General features: G+C 38.0%; 1 long non-coding RNA gene and 1 pseudogene across 2 annotated transcripts; both read right to left on the reverse strand.

Annotated features, from left to right (window-relative positions):
- Positions 1-8,089: 8,089 nt before the first annotated feature.
- Positions 8,090-9,356, reverse strand: LOC145067681 (secreted RxLR effector protein 161 pseudogene; annotated as a pseudogene).
- A 4,867-nt stretch (positions 9,357-14,223) lies between these two features.
- On the reverse strand, positions 14,224-15,469 carry LOC145071492 (uncharacterized). 2 transcript variants are annotated; one of them, XR_013690508.1, is made up of 3 exons: positions 15,003-15,277; positions 14,640-14,794; positions 14,224-14,532 (listed from the first exon to the last, which is right to left on the reverse strand). It is a non-coding gene; the product is annotated as an uncharacterized LOC145071492 (long non-coding RNA). The 2 variants fall into 2 exon arrangements; XR_013690507.1 differs by having other exon boundaries at positions 14,224-14,794; positions 15,003-15,469.
- Between the last annotated feature and the right edge of the window lie 167 nt (positions 15,470-15,636).

Raw genomic sequence — 15,636 nt, forward strand, 5'->3', positions numbered from 1 at the left:
CATCCTACTTATAAGAAAACCACATAATTTTACATAATACATAAGAAGATGAAATTCACATACTTTTTCATACATATACCACATATACACCAAATACAAATACATACACATACACACAAAATAACATCCTACTTAAACCAAATACACATAATTTCACATATACACATAATTTCACAATCATATATCACATTTACAACAAACATACATACATTCACATACACACAATAACATTCTACTTATAACAAATACATATAATTTCTACCAAATACTAATATACCACATATACATCAAACACACATACATTGGAATATATATACCAAATTCACATATATTCAAACAAATACGAAATATACAATCTAATTTTTACATATGATAATTTTCACATAATTTCACATATAAATACAAAATTCACAAAACAAAATGAAATAATAGAACCTGTAGTGGCGGAAATCAACGGATATGTAGCCGGAAAAACTAGTCTTCACCCGAAATTACCCTCACTGAAAAAACTGAACAACACCACCAAAATCACTGGAATTGATCAATGTATTGCAATTTAGTCATCAAAATCAGCTTTTAATAATCATCAAATGTCCCTAAAGGCTAAACTACAACTGTAAGCTATACAACTAATTGCAATTCAATAACCACAAACAAAAAATTGAATAACTTGCTTCTAATCCAAAACAACACCACCAAAAACAAGAATATGAACAATTTATTATCATTCAATCACTAGATAAAGCTACAAATTGAAATTAACATACAAAATAAAAATGAAATCACCAAATAAACTTACCTTTCTTCAAGAAATGGAAATAGAAATTGGTCCCAAAGGCTTTAACCACACCTAGAGATACTTGCTTGGAACAATGTGAGAAATTTGCTTGGAAGAAGCAAATTGAAGAGGAAATCGGCGAAATGGTGAAGGAAATTGGAAGCAAACAGAAAGGAAAATGAAGAAGGGAGGGTTTCTGCGTGCGTTTTTTTTTTTTTATCTGCGAGAGGCAATAGCGGCGACACCTTTGGCGGCGACACCAGACCCTTTACCGGCGACAATTAGTAATAACGGCGACAAACTGAAGGGAAGGGTACCGCGTCATTTTTAGTGAACTATTAGCGGAGACTTTTTTTTAACCTTTAGCGGCGACTTCTGTGTCGCCGGTATTAGGTTAGACAGGATAAGACACCCCATCCGTTGGATTGGATATCTCATCGAACGGTTGAGATGCAACAGAGGGGGAAAATGCGGATTCGGGTGGCAACCCTTTAGCGGCAACACTATTACCGGCGACAAGGGGCTTTACCGGCGACTTTATCTAAAGTCGCCGGTAAAGCCTCTTGTCGCCGGTAATAGTGTCGCCACTAAAGAGTATATTTCTTGTAGTGTTGGACAAACAGGTGCGCAACTGAAGACGTTCTTTCCGCTTTTGAAGCTGCCATTGCTGATGGTGTTGACATAATCAGCGTTTCTGTTGGCTCACCAGCTGCCGAAGATCTTTTCCAAAATCCTTTCTCTATTGGTTCATTTCATGCCATGCAGAATGGAATATTGACTGTACAATCCGCAGCTAACCAAGGCCCAATGCCACAAACTATCAGCAGTGTTGTTCCATGGATTCTTTCGGTAGCTGCCAGCACTAAAAACCCGGATTTAATATCCTCGATAAAACTAGGAAATGGTATAGTTGTTAATGTAAGTACTATATATCTATCTTTAACACAACTAGTTAGCATTTGTTAAGAAAAAACCTATTTGCATGTTTCATGATCATCGTGAAGGATGGAAACTAAAATCAAAATTAACTTCTTCATTCTTATCACAGGGAGTTTCAGTAAACCCATTTACGCTTCATGGGATGTATCCTTTGATCTATGCTGGAGATGTTCCGAATGTCATGGCTGGTTTCAATGGCTCAGTATCAAGGTAAAATACGATTTCCTTGAATGAATTTACATTTGCTTTTGTACCTTAATCATGTTTCCTTGATGATTAACAGGTTTTGCTCCCCAAACTCGTTAGACAAGAATTTAGTGAAGGGAAAAATAATATTGTGTGATGCTGTATCAAGCGGAGAAACTGAAATGATGGCTGGTGCTGTTGGGTCTATTATGAAATATCCTGGACCGTATTTTGACGCTGTGGCTTCTTATACTTTGCCTGTTAGTGTTGTCAACTCTGATCAAGCAATAAGAATTGCCCGCTACATAAAATCAACAAGGTTAATTAATATATAAAAACCACTTACTGACATGTATCTATTCCAATCACCAGAGATTATTTGCATATAACCAGCGAACTTCATAATTCATTACAGAAATGCAACAGCAGTAATAATGAAGAGCAAAGACGTCAAGAATGCTTCTGCCCCATTTGTTGCATCTTTCACATCAAGAGGTCCAAATCCAATAACTAAAAGCATTTTAAAGGTAATTCATGTTGTTTTGGGGATTATAAACTAGTGATCAGTAGTGACTGAAAGAAGTTATTACTTGTTTCTCAGAGTAATGATTATCCTTAAAAGAATTTCACCCTGTCATTCCTATTATCAGTCAAATGTAATTTTGTATGTTTGTGTTCATGTAACTCTTTTATAGGGTCTCTTATGTAAATTTGTTTTCTATATAATCAATTGTCTCCTCCCGTTTTGGGCAGTGAGTCATTTTACTACATGGTATCAGAGCGAAACATAATTCCCTCTCTTTTCACATTCCTCTTCTGCCGCTGCTAATCTCTTCCTCTCCTTTTCAGTTTAATCCTTTCTTCTCCCCATGTCTTCCTCATCTTCTTCCGATCCCACCATCACCATGAATTCCATCCTTCATCTTCTCACAATTAAACTATCATCCTCTAATTACCTATTATGGAAATATCAAATCTCACATCTTCTCTCCTATCAGAACCTGTTTGATCGTGTTGATGGGTCATCTACCCCTCCTACCCCTATGCTTATGGTTGCAGAAAAGATGGCTCCAAATCCAGATTATTCCACTTGGATGTCGGCAGATCAACGTGTCATAATCGTCATTCAGGCCTCGCTAACCGAGGAGGCTTTCTTGGAGATTGTGGGTCTTTTCACCGCAAGAGAGATTTGGCTTGCACTCGAACGAGCATACGGTAACTCATCCATGGAACGGGTGCAAACTCTACGTGATCAGTTACGCCATTTAACTAAAGGTACATCCACGGTAACAAATTTTGGAAGAAAATTTAAAGCAATCTGCGATCAACTCGCTGCCATCGGTCACCCGGTTGATGAAACTGATAAAACTCATTGGTTTTTATGTGGTCTCGGTGCTTCATTTGAGACCTTCTCCACAGCTATTCATGCCTCCCGGATGCCTTCTGTTTTTCGTGATCTTTTAGCACAGGCCGAGGGCCATGAACTGTTTTTGCGGACTATACACAACAATGATACTCAGCCTCCGGTTGCTTTCTCCGCTCAGCAACATCAGTCTGCTACTTTCCCTTCTGCACCTCCAACATATTCGGCTCCTTCTGGATATCGTGGTCGTAGTTATCGTGGCTCTCGTGGGGGGCATGGACGTGGTCATCGACCCCCACATTGTCAGCTATGTCGCACTAACGGTCATTTTGCATCGTCATGCCCTCGTCTTGCTTCTTTTGTTGTCTCTCCACCACCCATTGACACGGGTCTTGCCAGGGCTTTCAATACTCAGTACTCTATTCATCCTTCACATCCCGATTGGTATGTTGATTCGGGTGCTACCGATCACATGGTTTCATCTCCCGGATCTGTGCACAAAACCGAGCCCATTAGTAGAGAAGCATCTGTTATGTTTGGTAATGGTAATTACTTACCTGTTTCTTCTATTGGGACATCTTCGATCGCTAATGGGTTTCACTTACGCGATGTGTTGGTGGTTGCCCATCTTAAGAAAAATTTATTATCTATTAGTAAGCTAACTCATGATAATGATGTGGATGTGGTATTTTCGAAATCTTCATTTTTTATTCAGGACTGCATGAAGAAATATGTGCTAGCTCAAGGGCGATGTGAAGATAGTCTCTATATTCTCATGTCCTCTCCACCGTCGTCTGCATTTTTTGTGTAGTCTAGGCCACGAGACTCGTATGAATGTTGGCACTTGCGATTGGGACATATTTCTTTTGATATAATTACAATGTTAAATACATTGGGACATTTATCAGTTTCATCCATTTTGCCAAAACCAGTTTCATGTTCTCCGTGCCAACTTGCTAAGTTTCATCAACTTCCGTTTGTGGAAAATCCCAAACGGACGTAACATATTTTAGACTTGATTCATTGTGACCTTTGGGGTCCGTCACTGGTTTCTTCCGATGATGGATATCGTTATTATGTCATGTTTATGGATGATTTTTCTCGGTTTGCGTGGTTTTACCCACTCAAAGTCAAATCTGATTTCTCCACGGTTTTTGATATGTTTATTAAATTCGTTCAGACACAATTTGATACCAAAATCAAGATTTTTCAAAGCGATGGTGGGACCGAATTTTTAAACCACAAAGTTAAAAAAATTTCTTACTAAAAACGGCACATTTCATCAAATATCATGTCCCTATACTCCGCAACAAAACGGTCATGCGGAGCGTAAGCACCGTCATATTGTGGAAATGGGGCTTGCAATGATGTTCAATGCTCATATTCCACCATCTTATTGGGTGCATATATTTAGCACCGTGGTTTATATTATCAATCGTCTGCCTACGAGAGTATTGGCTCACCGCTCCCCCTTTGAGCTTTTATTCAAACGGACTCCGTCCTACATGAATTTCCGGCCACTTGGTTGTCGTGTTTATCCCTACTTACGAGATTATTCTGATCACAAGCTTTCACCACGCAGCATCCCGTGCATTTTTTTGGGTTATCATGCTCAATACAAAGGATATAAATGTCTTCATCCGGTCACTTCTTGGATATTCATAACACGACATGCACGTTTCGATGAGGATACCTTCCCTTTTGGCACCCACAATGCTCCCACACCTCTCACTCAATTATCCATACACTCGTTCTTTGATGACTATCCTATCAAAACCCCACACCCTATCACCCCACCACCTGTGGTGTCACCATCTCAGCCCCCACCTACTGTGCCATGCACCTTGTGTGTGCCTCTAGCCCACACACCTCGCTCCAATCCTCAACCGCCCCCACCTATCAACACGCCTTCGCCCCACCTGACGGATATAGGGAAAATTATGTCCCAAGAGAAAATGAGGCAACCTATCTAGTACAGCACTGTTAATCCAGGTAAACATGCTATTGTTTTTCAAAAACAATACCATGTTTTCCTTATCTGATAAAAAGAAATGTGTTCATTTTAGTATGGAAAAAATCACTAAGAATCCAACTAAAAAAAGAAATCTATAACGGTTTTTGTAAATGATTTGACAACTAAAATAGTCACCAAAAGTTGTGTGTGCGAACCTCAAAGAGCTAAAGTCAAAGGTGACCATTTGAAAAGTTACCTAAGACAGCTGAGCTGACAGCAACGTGTGGAAGCAACAGTCACATGAGACCATGAGTGTTGGGACCATTTGAACAGTCGCCGAAGGATTTATGACATCTATCCTAAATGCTCTAAAAAAGTTATATTGACATTTGGAATAATTACCAAAGAATCCTTCGAGCCTTTGAATAGTCACAATCCTCTTTCACAAAAAATACAATATCTCTCATAGTCTCATATGATTATGATCATGTGTGTACTCTGTATCATGATCCACCAAGACAAACTTTGGAATTTCCTGATACCCAAGTTGACTGGGTTTCTATTGAACATTTCTCAATAATTCATGTTACAGTGTGAAAACATACACGATTTGGAATCATGTGCTGTAGTCCTACAGATAATGAATTTAACCAGATAACACTCATAATAATTGGAATTTTTGATTGGTTCAGCCAGACCTAGCAGCTCCAGGCGTAAGAATTCTAGCAGCATGGTCGCCTGCGGCTCCAATTACACATGTAGAAGGAGACCACAGAGCAGTAAACTTCAATATGATATCAGGAACATCAATGGCATGTCCGCATGTCAGTGGAATAGCTGCATATGTCAAATCATATAATCCGACATGGTCTCCTGCAGCCATTAAGTCGGCTCTCATGACAACAGGTAACATATATATCTAGCATTAGATATATCACACTCTACCTACGCTTCTGCAAAACATTTTTATGCCCAGTTGACGTATCTTACATTAAAATCAATTGCAGCTTCTGCTATGAGTTCCCTGATCAACACAGATGCTGAATTTGCATATGGAGCGGGCAACCTTAATCCAACCTTAATCCAACGAAAGCTTTAAAACCCGGGCTGATATACGATGCAGTTGAAGTAGATTACGTTAGTGTTTTGTGCCAAGAAGGCTACAGCAGCAAAGATATAAGAATCATGACTGGGGTTAAAACTAGTAGTTGCTCTCAACTCATGGAACAAGCAAAGGATCTAAACTACCCTACCTTTGTCATTTTGACACTGCGCAACAAAGTCGTTGATTTAAGTTTCAATAGAACTGTCACCAATGTCGGCTCTGCAACATCGACATATAGAGCTTCCATAACTCAACCGCTTGTTAGTGGTTTGATCATACAGGTTGAGCCAGATGTCCTACACTTAAATCACATAGGGCAAAAGGTCTCCTTTACTGTGTTTGTGCAGGCAACCATACAGAATTTAGACAACCCAATTGTTTCTAGCGCTTTGATATGGGATGATGGAGTGCATCAAGTGAGGAGCCCCATCGTTGTGCATGTTCCATGATAGTCTTGAAATAGTGCAAATGTTATTGTACTAGACTTGTCGTAATTGTATGTCTTTCTAAATTTCAAATTTGTATTGTTTTTCGTGACATTACCTCAATTATGTCATGAAATAGTGCAAGTTGTACCATTTTGGAATGCTTTTTTTCCACAATAAATGGAATGTCCGGTTGAATGATGTTGAATGTCCTGTTGACAATTATTGAATTAAACTCAAACATAATAGAATATCACTACTAGGAAAAAAAAAAAAAAAAAAAAAAAAAAAAATGTCGTAGTGGTCTGGAAATTGGTAGTTACTTTGGAGCCAATTAGGATCTTCTTACAAAGTGGAGATGGGATTTTTTTTGTGAACAAGAAGCTAATTCGGTCAAACTTATAACAAAAATTTAGGAGTAAAATGGAGCTAGGTTTCTTGGCGTCTTCTTCAATGTGTAGTGCTATCCGGAGTGGGATAGAAACGTGTGGAAGGCTTATGTGGCATGCAAAAGACACATGAACACCACCCTAACGGCCAGTGGCTTGGATGTGACGTGAGTGCAAAGATGCATCAAGACTTAAGTCACTTTCACCAATTTTCTCTTTAATTGATGTTAGACATATGTGAAAATATTCCTTTGTATCTCATTATACCCTTATATTTATATTTAAATTAAATTAAACCCTCAGCCCCACACACATACACACACACACACACACATATATATATATATATATATATATATATATATATATATATATTAATGAAATATGGTTTTATTATTCTAGATTTTTAAAATATATATTTATGTTATAAATTACTTTTTTAATTAATTTAATGTTAAAACAGATAATTTAAAAAAAAAAAAAAAAAGGAATATTATGGAATGATAACCATTTCTAATGTCTAGTGACTTGGTGGTGAAGCTGACGTAGCACAGAAATTGCATCACTTTTTCGGTGGGTTAGTGGTGACCACTTTGAGAGCCTTAATACTCTCCATGGAAAGGTATCCCTATTTCTCACAATGACTTTTCCATGTATGGGATTAACCTCGATTCAGTGATCGTCAGAAAAATTGGGGATGGCAGGATGTTAGTGGCTGGAAATTAACATGGCTGGGTGCTCAAAGTCCTTTGGATAGTTCATGTGTTTGTATGCTTCAGAAAGGGACTGTCTTTGTTTCGTTGCTTATCGTATTTCACAAAATAGCTTCACCAAGTGTTTGAGGCTTTACAACATCTCTGGTTCAATCACATTTGAGATGTGGGGGTGGTTGGAAAAATGCATTAAATGGGGTAATTTTATTATAGTCAATACCGGTTATAAAACGAATATCACAAAAGCTTCTTCAAATCATTTTTTTTTGTTGTTTCAAAAACTCTATCTACAATCAAAAATCAAAATATAAATACCAACAATTTAACCTAATCTAGTCTAAAAGAAATGAATTACAATGATAATAGTATGGAGATAAATTGATGATATCTATGATAATATTAATTACTTCCAAAAATAAAACAAAGAAAAATAAAGTGAAGACAGAAGGGCCGTCACCCTATTTTTCTTCTTGTCGACGTAATTAAAATTGTGATACACTTTTTCTTTCTTAAACTTGCCAGCCGAAATGCCCACCAAAACATAAAATGCGCTTGACTTAATTGGATTGGGTTGAGTTAAACAGAAGTATTTGGGGTAAAAGTCGCTGATGGATTTCACATATATTTATAAACAAATAAGATTACATGATAATATAAACAAGAGATCCTAACATCTTGGGCCTTATCAACATAACATTTGAATCAATCTATTCTAATCTTATCGTTTCTGTTTACATTCCCCCTCAATCTTAACCGTAACAAGGTTGAGATTGTGCTTTAAACGATCCAGCATATACCGAGTTGCTGGTTTTGTAAACCCATCAGCTACCTGATCATTGGAAGATATAAATCGAACATCAAGTGCACCTATCGCCACTTTTTCTCTGACAAAATGAAAGTCAACCTCTATGTGTTTTGTTTGAGCATGAAAAATCGGGTTCGCTGTTAAGTATGTGGCTCCCAAGTTATCGCATCATAACACCGGTGGCCGTGATTGATGTACCCCTAACTCTTTGAGTAGTGACTGTATCCATACGGTTTCTGCGGTCCCATTAGCTAACGCCTTATATTCAGCTTCTGTGTTGGACCTTGATACAGTGGGTTGTTTTCTTGAGCTCCATGAAATAAGATTCGGACCTAAAAACACTGCAAAACCACCCGTTGACCTCCGACTATCCAAGCATCCTGCCCAATCTGCATCTGTAAAAATACTTAGAAGTGTAGACTTGGACTTTCGAAATTGAATACCCGTTGTGACTGATCCTTTCACATATCGTAAGATTCTTTTCACTGCCTCCATATGCACATTGGTAGGTTTTGATAAATATTGACAAACTTTATTTACTGCAAAAGAGATATCAGGCCTTGTCAAAGTAAGATATTGCAAACCTCCCACTAAACTCTTGTACTTAAAAACATCATCATCATTAAGAAGTGTTCCCGACTCGAGATAAATCTTTTCTGTGACTGACATGGGAGTTGAGACACTTTTACAATTCGTCATGTTTGTCCGTTGAAGTAGATCAGTCGCATATTTATGTTGCACAAGAGAAAATTCCCCCTGGATTGTAAAGGACCTCAAGTCCCAGAAAATAGCGAAGTTGCCCAAGGTCTTTAATAGGAAACGAAGTAGAGAGAACACAAATTAAGCGATTTACGGCAGCCTGTGAGGAGCCGGTAATGACGATATCATCGACATAAACAAGCATATAAATATGAGTATCACCTTCATGAAACATGAAAAGGGAGGTATCGTCTTTCGAGGAGGAGAAACCAAGCTCATATAGTTTATCACTGAGTCGGGAGAACCAGGCACGAGGAGACTGCTTTAGACCATAGAGTGCTTTATTTAATTTGCAGACAAACGAGGATCGAGTAGGATCTTCAAATCCCGAAGGTTGAGACATATAAACATCCTCAGTTAGATGCCCATGAAGAAAAGCATTATTCACATCGATCTGTCTAAGAGGCCAACCACGAGAAACAACAAGTGATAAAATGAGACGCACAGTTACTGGTTTGACAACAGGGCTGAATGTGTCGTGGTAGTCAATGCCATGTTGTTGAGTGAAGCCTCGGGCAACTAATCGAGCCTTGTGTTTGTCAATTGAGCCATCGGGATGTTGTTTGAGTTTAAACACCCATTTGCAACCAACAATATTAACACCATGAGTTCGTGGAACAAGTGTCCACGTGTTGTTCTTTTGAAGAGCATCAAATTCAGCCTCCATAGCTGTGCACCATGCTTTATCAGCTAAGGCCAATTGGTAAGAAGCTGGCTCAGCAAAGAAAGCTCGTTTTTTTAGGTCATAGCGAAATGTACCATTGGTGAATTTTCGGGGAAAAGTCTTCCCAGCCCGAGCACGAGTAAGCACACCAGAAGAATCATTAGAAATAGCAACAGGCTGAGTATCATGCATGGATGGGGCTGCTGGTTCGTTGATATTTGCATTAAAAGGAGGCTGCAAATCCGGTTGTGCTTGAGAAGCAGGTTCAACGATGGAGGAGTAGAAACAGTTGAATCTTGTACACATATGTTTGGTAAGCCGGAATCTGGAACAAAACTTGAAGATGGAGATGCTGCAGCTGCATTAGAAGTGTTAAATAATAATGACAGGTCATAATTAGACATATGATCATTGCATATTTCCGGTTCACTCTGAGGAAAAGAGATAAATTGTGAAATATCAATTGAGGATGGTGGCAAAGATGAACTAGCAAATGGAAAACACGATTCATCAAACACAACATCTTGAGATATATAAATGCGACCAGTACTTTTGTCAAGACACTTGTACCCCTTATGCATGGAACTATAACCAATAAATACACACATTTTGGACCGAAATTCAAGTTGGCAATTGTTATATTTTCTTAGGCAAAGCCAACATGCACAACCAAAGGTACGTAAGAAGGTATAATAAGGAAATATGTTTAATAGGCGTGTGATAGGGGACACATTGTTCAAAAGACGAGTGGGCATGCGGTTAATAAGATAACAAGCAGTAAGGAAAGCCTCATCCCAAAAACGGAGATGAAGTGACGAATGGGCAAGTAGAGCCAAACCAGTTTCTACAATGTGACGGTGTTTACGTTCCGCTATACCATTTTGAGATGAAGTGTGAGGCATGAAACCCGGTGAGTGATACCGTGGCTTTTGAAATAAGTGTGAAGTCGACGATACTCACCACCCCAGTCAGATTGGACAGCATGAATTTTAGCATTTAACAATCGCTCAACATGGTTTTGAAAGTTGTAGAAAATTTGCTCAACATCCGATTTATTTTTAATAAGATAAACCCAAGTATAACGACTAAAATCATCCAAAAAACTAACATAGTATTTAAAACCGCCACTAGACATTTGAGCAGGTTCCCAAACATCAGTATGAACAAGCTCAAGTGGTGTTGTGGTGACTCGAGTTTAACTGGTGTACGGAAGCTGGTGACTTTTCGCACACTGACACGCATCACAAACAGATGACTCACAATTAAACGAAGACTCTAAATTATTTGACTTCAGAATAGAATTGGTAATTGTTGAGGTAGGATGACCAAGACGCCGATGCCACTGGGATGGAGAGACTTTGACACTAGAAGATGCATAATGAGAAGTACTGGTGGAGCGATCAATAGGCACCGGATATAGCCCTCCTTGTCGTTTACCTAGGAGGAGCGTTTTCTTCGTGACCAAGTCCTTAACAAAAAAATACATCATGATAAAGTTCAATAAAGACATCATTATCAAATAAAAGCCGAGAGGCAGAAAGGAGATGATGATTAATTTTTGGAACACATAACACGTTTTTGAGAGTAAGAGGTCGAGTTAAGTCGGCAATAATAGAATGACCAATATGTGAAATTGACAAACCTGTACCATTTGCCACTGAACCTGGTCCTTTCCATGGTATCTTTCTTGAACTGTCAATCGATCAAGGTCATTGGTAAGATGATCTGTTGCCCCAGTATCAAGATACCATGCTGTTTCAGGGTTGTACCCTCCTGTGGTTGCACTGTTGCCTCCGCGATACTCTTCAGCTTGGTAGGCGTGATTAAACCTATTTCGGTAGGTTAAAGCTATGTGACCAGGTATGCCACAAACCTGACATCGCAGGTTGCCATTGTTCCTTCCTCGTCCGCGACCTCGTCCCCGGTTATTACCTCCTCCTCGGTAATTGTTTCTTTGATTGCTGTTTGAGTTGTTAAACCCACTATTATTGTTGTTGAAATTGTGACGAGGTGTATTTGTTTGTTGTCGAGTGGCAGTATTAGCGGATGAGGCAAACTCGACAGGGGTAGAACCCATAGAAGATGCTTGAGCTTCATGTGCAATTAGGTAGTAGTAAAATTCAGGAAGGGTAATTGTATGTTCGTTACTTACAATTGTAATTGCAGTGAAAAGATCACCATGTCCTGGCCCCAATCCGGCTAGGATATACCCGATAACTTCTTCATCAGTCATTGGTTGACCTATGTTGGCCATAGTATCAGCAAATCCAGTCATCTTCTGATAGTACTCTGCTGCTGTCATATCTCCTTTTCGGGTATTGGAGAGTTGAGTGCGAATCTGAATAGCATTCCCCTTGTGCTGGGCAGAAAACATTATTTGAAGGGATTTCCATAGCTCACTGGCAGTAGTTGTGCATCTAATCAATTGACGCAGAACCTCCTCTGTAACTGAAGATAGAAGGCCTCCAATAATGGCTTGATCTTGAATAACCCAAGTATTATACTCGGGATTTGGTGATACTCTTATAGCATCGCCGGTTCCTGTGGTTACCGTAGCCGCCGGGGCAGGAATAGTACCGTCAAGATGCCCAAAGAGATGAACACCTTTCAGAGTTGGTACTACCTGAGCTTTCCACAACAGAAAATTAGTGCGAGTAAGTTTGCACGAAATTGCTGTAGCAATGGTAGATGATTTGACAGGAGCAGACATGTTTGAGAAAATTGAAGAAGAGAATTAGGGATACTCTTCTGGAAGGAAACCAAAAGAGCCACAGAAAAGAGGGTAGGGATCTCTACGCTCTGATACCAAGTTAAACAGAAGTATTTGGGGTAAAAGTCCCTGATGGATTTCACATATATTTATATACAAATAAGATTACATGATAATATAAACAATAGATCCTAACATCTTGGGCCTTATCAACATAACATTTGAATCAATCTATTCTAATCTTATCGTTTCTGTTTACAGGTTGCTGGAAAATCATAAATGGCCTGTTATATGGTTTACTGGACAGCCCAAAAACCGCATCAAAACTCATCGGAATCAACTCATTATTTGTGAGATCGAATATTGACGAGTTGGAAATATGCCCATACAATTTGAGTACAATCTGATAATGTTTGCCGAACCCTCTTATCGCTTGAAAAAGTCGTGCAATGGTATTAAAAATCCAAAAAATCATTCATATTGCTTTGCTTTGTTTTTTGTTGCTTGCGGATTTTGATGATAAAATGTTGGACGCGATTATCTGTAGATTCATGTAGTGTCTTTGGAGGTTTGAGGAATTGACACGTTCTTAGCTAGATTCACCAAGCCAAAGTCAGCTGGGGTATTTGATCACACACAGGTGTGGTGTAGAGGAGCCAAAGTTGACCGGTCAAACTTGTTAAAGTGCCCCTCGAAGGGATTGAGTCCTATATAATTGTATTCTTTATATTTTCCCTGTACTTTTCGGTCTGTAGCACCATTCTTTCCACCCTCTACCACCTTGCAAGGGGTATTAATAATAATGTCTTCAGAATTTCAATAAAAGGCCATCACCCGATTTTTTTTTTTTAAATGTAGATGTTGTAGATATTAATGATTGATTTTATTAAAATTGTAAAGTTATTTCTTTAAAAGTTACTTTTTCCATTGTACATAATTATTTTCAGTGTCTTTTAATTAATTGATATACTTAATTGTCATACAGGATTTGTCTTTTTAGATGGAAGGTTTGGATATCTAATCTGCATGTTGGGAATTTTCTACTAAACTATTGATATAAATTTCTAAACACTAACCAGTTTTTTTTATTTTTTAAACTAGCTTTACTTAATTCTTATATATATATATATATATATATATATATATATATATATATATATATATATATATATATATATATATCAAGGTTGCAGAAATCGCTTGGCGGTAGCTCGGTGGTGGACTGGGTTCAAGGGATTAATCAGTTAGGCGAGGATTAATCGGGAGATTAATCGGGTACCATTAATTATTAAAAAATAGTATTAAAATTTAATAAATATAATGTTTATCCTAAGAATATAAATAAATAAGTTAACAAATAATAAATATGTAATACAAACTTTATTTTTCTTTTCAATTTATAACTTTCTTCTCTTAAGCATTTGCTCAAACACTTGGAATGCTAGGTAAGTTATTTCATAAGAAACCCAAAACATATGAATAAAATTGACCATTATTAAGATATCCCACTGACTAAACTAATAATATACAGGTCTCATGAAAACAAAACTCAAAAGAGGCTTCCAGCTCCTATGAAACACACCACACATCACAAAACCCATCACCCAAGTATGCCATTTGGAAACTTGATTTCCCCTATGATCATCAAGTAAATGAAACTCGATTAACAAGCTCCAGCAATGGCGATTTTGCTTTACAAGATCTGAAGTCTGAACTCCAAATTCTTCTACTAAATCATGAAGCTAATAGAAACAAATACCAAAAAATTGAATATGGAATTTTTGAATAAAAGTTGTAATCGATGATTTTAATTCAGACATACATACAGAAAAAAAAAAGTAATAGTTACCCTGCAACCTTGATTGGCAGCTTCAGATGGAAGAAAACTATCCTAGAACCATACTGAGACACGATGGAACATGTCCCGATTGATTTAGGTTTACATAAGAACACCGTTGTCTCCACTCTTCCTGGTCCACAACACCCTCGACGCATCCACAAAGCCTAAAATTTCAAGAAATATCACTTAATAATTGGTATATAACACAACATAGATTAGAGTTGGAAACTTGAACTAGAAACATATTAGGCTCAACAAATGCTCAAACAAATTCTAGAAATTAGTTAAACCCGTTTTCTTCCCCAAATAATTTCTAGAAATTGCAATTCGAATAGCAAATAGAAGAATGAAAAGTGGAGACCGGAGACTAACTTGAAGGAGAAGTCGGAGGATGAATAGAAGATCATAGATGAGGAACAGAAGGCGTCAGAGCCTCACACAAAAGCTTCAGCAGAAGACGACGAACTTCAAACGTTACCGATGTGCTTTAGGCGAACTTCAGATGAGGGAGATGGCGGCATGGTGGACGAAGAAGAAAATGACGACACCGTGAATGGAGAAGATCATGGCGGCGTTCGTTCTTTCCTTCCTTGAGTCCGACAGAGATATTTTCAAGATGAAAAAAAAAAAAAACGAATGCGATGGAATGGGGTAATCGAAAGGAACCCTACCATCAATTTTTACATTTTGACAATTTAGCCCCTGAAATTTTTAAAGTTTCATTCACCAGCATTGACTGATTAGAGCACCTAGACCCGTCTAGCTCCGATAATCTCCGTCTTTGACCGATTTTAACCACGTCCGAATAGAGATGCTGATTAGCTGTAATCGTCATCAGTCGAGGACGGCCAAGCGCCTAGACGCCAATTAATCAGCCGCCTAGGCCGATTTTTGCAAAACTGATATATATATATATATATATATATATATATATATATATATATATATATATATATATATATATATATATATATATATATATATATATATATATATATATATATAA

Source organism: Lactuca serriola, chromosome 8 (genome assembly GCF_051521515.1).
Source record: "Lactuca serriola cultivar US96UC23 chromosome 8, Lser_US96UC23_V15, whole genome shotgun sequence".
NCBI classification, from domain to species: Eukaryota; Viridiplantae; Streptophyta; class Magnoliopsida; order Asterales; family Asteraceae; genus Lactuca; species Lactuca serriola.